The sequence below is a fragment of the Thunnus maccoyii genome, chromosome 6 (assembly GCF_910596095.1).
Source record: "Thunnus maccoyii chromosome 6, fThuMac1.1, whole genome shotgun sequence".
Lineage (NCBI taxonomy): Eukaryota > Metazoa > Chordata > Actinopteri > Scombriformes > Scombridae > Thunnus > Thunnus maccoyii.
This window is the reverse complement of record NC_056538.1, coordinates 5,886,401-5,892,856: the sequence shown is the minus strand read 5'-3', so window position 1 is coordinate 5,892,856 and position 6,456 is coordinate 5,886,401.

Genomic DNA, 6,456 nt, shown 5'->3' with positions numbered 1-6,456 from the left:
ATTTCTGCTTCTATACCTATTCATTGGCTTGCTTGTTTGTTTGTCATATGGCCTCTATGTAGAATTATGACAATTCTACTCTGATTTTCACACTCGGTTGCAGTGATAAAACCTAAAGAATCTGCTCAGGATGCCACACTTTAGTCAGATGACACCCTTGAAGTAGAGTGGAGTGAAACAGTAGTACGTCACAGCTCCTGTGGAGACAAAGTGTGAATCTACAGATCGTGTACAGTAAGTCAGGAATGTGTGTGAGGGTCTGCAGTGGCTGGCTGAACCGTCTATTTTTTCAAGTGTGTTTGGAGCTGAGACCTAAGTGACTTAACAGAAACAAATGAAAATAGTTGGAATACCTTGAGGCAACCCGTTTCAATTTGTCCTGGCCCTCTACAAACCTCTGTCCTCTTTCAGACCTTGAACTGTTTCTTTTGGCTTGCCTCGAAGCCTATACCTGGACCAGTCTACTTAAAATCCCATTTATTATGACTTGTTTAATTTGCAGGCCTCTCTCATGAACAGAGGTGCCAGAAGCTATTTACCATCAAATCTTTTAAAACTAACTGTGGCCAGTGTGTTCACAACATCAATAAGGAGTGAAATTTATTAGGGCCTATTTAGATCTGGGAAAATTTCCCATCAAACAAAACAAAGCAGTTGAGCAACAGTTCGGTTACTCTTATAGGGGTCCCTCGGGGGCCAGAGCAAACGCTCTGCGGTTCAAGTTTACATTACTGTAGTGGTGCTCATGGGCTGATTTATATCAGTGAAGGTCAGGCTTATTATATGACCAAGATGTTTGGAATAACTGAATGATTGATTGGGGAATTTTGATAATAATAATAATCAGTAATGATGATAATGTTGCCAAGCTTATCGCACACGTTGTCCTGTTTAAGCTCATCTAAGAGTAGGTTTGTTACAATATAATCTAGAGGAAAAGTGCATTTACAGTGAGATTTTGTTGTTTGCTCTTATCATTAAAATCTCCAGACCACACTCTGAGAACCAGTGAGGGACAACAACACCGGTGTACTTCACTTTCTTTCATTTAAGTTGTTCTGTGGTCTACTTTGTCCACAGATAAACAACTGATCAGCCCCCAAAAGCCCCTAAACTGTGTGTCTTTATAGCGTCACGTAAAAAAGTGTCAAATCTGACCGGTTTTGTGCCAAAAGTGCAGGTCAAGGTGCGAGCGCAAGGTGTTATTTTTATGCATGTGTCACATTATGTGGCCTGTGGGAGCCACTTCCATCCTGGTGTGGGGATTCACGCAGCTCTCCCCCCACCAGCAACGAGAGTCGATGATGGCCTGTTTGCACTTCATCATAGGGTGATAAGCGACGCTTTTCTTCTGCGCTGCACACGGTGATTCATTAGGCAGACTGGATGGTAAATTGTCTATTGGAGCTAACAAAACCCCAGTACACTTATAGCCCCACTGGGATAATGACGGCAACGTTTTTGTGTATTGGAGGCGTCCAGCGCATGTTTAGAAACGGACTCTCTGGGAGGGCTCCGAACTCAATTTCATTATAAGGCCATTTATGAAAAATAAATCATGACACGAGATCCTTCCTGTGTATGAGGCCATCATTGAATCGGCATCCAAATACTCATCCAATACTCCTTTCAGTCATAAGGTGTCCATGTAACTCCAAGCATGATGTTATTTTGGTGAAAGTTGACTCTGGCAGTTTAATAAAAGCTTGAGCCCATTGCCGAGTGTTAATTATAGATTTGGAAAAGCGTTTTTAATTACTAGAGTCATGCAGTTTTACAGACGCAGTCTTGATTAGACACTAAGTGCAGTTTTATGTTTTTTTCTACAAAAAACATAAAATTGCCAGATTCCCTAATGAAGTTTGGACTTGGAGATGCATAGAATCCAGCAAACCTTTCATGCGTACCTTATCATGAGGCCACAGAAGAACCCACATTCTTTTCAATTAGCATGTTATTTACATATTATCAGATATGGTTTATGTTGATATTGAATATGACTTGTTGAAGATAATGGGGTAATTTGCAATACATTTAACCTCAGATGGCCCCAGATAGCCTGGGTTCCGCTGCAGGACGCACATTTACAAAGCTATCTCATCCTCATTTACCGACTTTTTTTATGTGTTTTAAGTCAGGAGAGGTGTGACGTAAAGGGAAAGAGACTAGAGGGGGAAAAAGAGTGAGAATGAACTCTGAAATCATTTCTAATATGCCAAGAAACTCTACAGCCCAATAAAATCGATTAACCGTGGACTGCGCTTTATGACTCTGATTCCGATCAGGACTTAATTAGAAGCAGACATAATGTTCCTTTTTTTTAATAATATCGCTCCACAGTCCAGGAATCTCTCCAGAGGAGAGCGAAATAAGCCGATATGAAACACTGCTGGCATGGAGGAAATATGCAGCTACAGATTTTTACAGACTCGCATGTGACATCATTAAAGGGACATTATCGAAATTTGCTCTCAGGCATGCCTGGGGAAAGTGTGTGTTGGGGGCGAGCGGGGGGGGGGGTATCGGCTGTGAATCATCCATAATGGTGCATGATGGTGCAGCTGGATGGATACACACATGGATACTTCACTTTCCATCACCGCGCTGTGTATTTGCTCTTGTTTGTCAGACGGCCTGGCTTGCAGGTCATAAATGCGGGTTGTTTAACGGTATCAACCCCCCCACCCTCCACCCTCCACCCCCCACCCCCTCAAATCTGTCTGTCTGACTACACAGCACCCACCGGGGACCGCATCCTGTTTGCTGGTCGGACTGGGAGGTGTGAATATTCAGCCTGTGAGCTATGGTAGCCCGGCAGATGTGTCGTCCCCCCCCCATCCCCTCCCCTCCTTTTCCCTTCAGTCACACACACACCACCTGTTCCTCATCACATGGAAGCTTGTTGCACTAACAAGCATGACATGTTTTACCCCTTGCCTTTTACAATGAGACTAAAATAGCCTTGTGATTTGTTAAAAAAATTAAAAATTAAAAATGTATGCATGTAGTTTTTCTCAGCCTACGGGATTGTAAATAAAACATGATGCAGTAGAGAACATTTCCAAAAGGATTTATGGAACTAAAAAGGCTCCCATGTGGCCTATAGAATAAACTCTGTTTAGAGTATACGTGGCCTTCTCTTTCTCACATGTTAATTTACTGGAAATGCTTCTTAAATACCCAATTATATCTGACTCAGTAATTGTGCATTTCCCGTTGCATTCTTAACTTATGTGCGCATTTTAGGTTACGGTTATTGTATCAATTGTATCAAAAGCAGACATCTAAAGTTACTTACGAGATGTAGGGAAATTATCTAAAACAATCAGATCTGAGCTAAACTGTATCCCATTTTTCCCAGCACAGGAGCTGTAATCTTCACCTCACAGCGTCATTGCATATCAGTTAAGGCAGGATGTACCTCAGAGCAAGCCGTAAAAACTGCCCGAGTTCCCACTAAATAGCAAATGACAGAGCAACAAAACAAGACGTGCATGATGCCTTCACGTCCACTGTTATGCTGATGTTGATAATGATGGTAATAAGAGGCGCCCCGCTCAGTTGTAAAGCTAATTTCTTGCTGCTGCTGGCAACGGAAAGGAGCGAATGGGCCCTTCATCACTCAATGTGCAAATGTAGGAAGTCTTGCAGAGTTGATGTTTATTCATACAAACGGAATCCATTTGCAGACACAGTAAAAACTTCTGCCTCTCACCGTCGCTATTTCCGAATTGGGATCCGTGATGGAGAGTGTGTGGCAATAATTACTGGAGGCAATTAGCGAGCAGGAGCCAACTCCAAATGTACTGGGTGTGCTTGTTGTGGAGGTGTGTGGAGCTGCTTGGTTTGTTTTGACACCTCGGGGAAAGGAACTATGTGGGTATAGGGTAAAGTCAACCACTAAAAGGCATAATTTGCCACCAATAAAGAGTGTAATTTCTGGAGAAAGAAAATGGAGCGCCATGTGATTGACTGACAAGAATATTCAAATTTCAGTAGGGTAAATTAAACTAAAAGGTGATGCTTCCTTATGAGAGACTTTGTAGGTCATCAGATGTGTTTGTCACATCTTGCCAGTGGTGGAAGAAGTATTCACATCTTTTACTGAGGTAAAAATAGTAATACAACACTGCAAAACTAGTCCACTGCAAGTTGAAATTAGCTACTGAGCTAATGAGCTATTCAAAATCTCACTTAAGAAAAGTACATAAGTATTATCAGCAAAATTACCTTAAGTCTCAAAAGTGAAAGAGGTCATTACGCAGAAAAATGTCCCCATGTAAGTCTTATATAAGGTTGTTATTGCGGTTGCAATTCATGTCTGAGCAGCATTTTAATGGTGGAGGGGGAAGCTGATTTTAACCACTTTATAATTAGTTGCTGGATAGATTCATGTATAACAATGTACCATATTTTATACAACGATCATATATTTTGTGTGAAATCTTAATATGCAAAGTAATATAGTAGAAATAACGTACAACATTTACCTCTGATACGCAGAGGTATAAGTAGAATAAAAATGGAAATACTAGAGTAACTCTACTTGGTTACATCACAACACTTCACCTTGGCATACAGTTCATGCTCAGAAGGACAGAATATATAAAGGCTGCCAAATACGCACACATGGCACAACGCGTTTCAAGTCTTATCCATCCTTCCTGGCAGACTCCCCCTCTCTCCTCGGTCCTTTGAAATCTGCATCACGCCGGTCTCATTTCTGTTTACAAGAGTGAAATTGCTTCCACACACTTTATTCTAGGCGGGTTTCGTAAAGCCAATAGATCTGCAGAGAGAAGGCTGCGCCAAAAGCGGTCTTTTTTTACTCGAGCGGTAAATACCTCGACCTTTAAACATCAACACTCAGTCATCCTGATGAGTGGTCTGAGAGGCGACAGTCAAGCGCCTTTTTTTGACTCATCGGTTATTACAGAGTCTGACCCGTTGCTTAACTGATTTGGTGCATGCGTGAAATGAATGAATCTCAATGGAAAATTGGCCACTGCTACTCGTCCTCCAAAATCCTCCTGTAGTGCCCCTTCTGATTAATGCTTGTTTTAATTTCAAGGATTTTTTTCTTCTTACAATGAGATTTACTGTTTAGGACCAAAAACTTTGAGATTGCACCTCCCAAAAAGCCAAACACAGTCATTTCAAAAAACAGAGACAGGAAACGAGAAGATAGGACAGGAGGGAGTTCTACTCTAAAGCCCACATTACTTAATCATAAGTCAAGTGGTCACAGGGAGAGTGCATATGAACATCGGCCATGCCAAGTATAAATAGTCCTCGGCACCAGTGGTTCTTCAAATGGGGCTTGGATCTCCAGGGATTGAGGAGAAAATGAGGAAAAGTTTATACTTTCATTACTTCCTTTGCCAAAATTGCACAAATTGAATCTGGGCCTCACATGCAAAACCAAGGGTGTGTGGAGCTAAAAGCCAGTGAAGAAGAGACACAAGAGAAGGTCTTAGTTGCAGAGAAAAAGCTCAGCAAAGATAATAAAACATAGCATTTTCATTCAACATCTAGCCAATAAAATGATGTGTGATTGACTAAAAGCAGTGCAACAGGTGTGTGTAATTTCTTCTCTTAATGTGCCAGGACAACTAATGACAACAGTTGCCACATGGTTGTCTATCACTATACTGTAATCTTACTACTTCTAATGTAATACAGTGGCTTATGCAGCTCAATACTTCCTTTAAACTAATTCTCAGATGGTGTGGCCTGAGCCAGTTGATCTATTCAGACCTTCTTGCCATGAAAGCTGTTGGGAATCCCTCTCTCAGCTCATTTCTTTTTACCAGTTCATCACCTGCTGTCTTTAATTCATGCATGCTGTTTTCTCTTTCTCCCTCTCTGTTCTCTCGCTCTCTGTCGCCCCTTTTGAAGTCTTTGGGAGTCCTGTGGTTTTCAAAGGGTCAGGAAAGGGCAGCCTACTGTCCTATCGAGGGCAGGCCGTGGGATAAACGTATGTTACCACCTGTCCTCTCTGCTCTGTGTCAACACCGCTGGTGTCACTGTACTCACACCTCGGCATCTCACCCCCCACTGCTTATACATTGTTCTCTCTTGCTCACACACACATCAGAATCCTTGAGCGACTGAGCAAATGCACACACTCATGGGTAGTGCTTGTGCCCACATACACACATACAAGAACGTGCATGGCACTAGTGTAGGACCCCTACTGTCTGACAACCGTCATACAGAGACAAATCAAGGAATCCCGCTGGTAAAAGCCCACCCTTTCCTCACACTTCACATTATAGAGGACTCTTTCTGGCCCAAGCCCAAAGCAGCGGGGGTTGTTTGGTTGAGAGGAAAGGACTGTGTCCTGGGGAGAGAGTCAATTGCTGGTCCGGGGTCACGCAGAGAGTGGAAAGAGGCAGCCAAAAGTCCTTCAAGATGAAAAATTTGCCTTTCAAATGACACCCAAAGATCAAACCC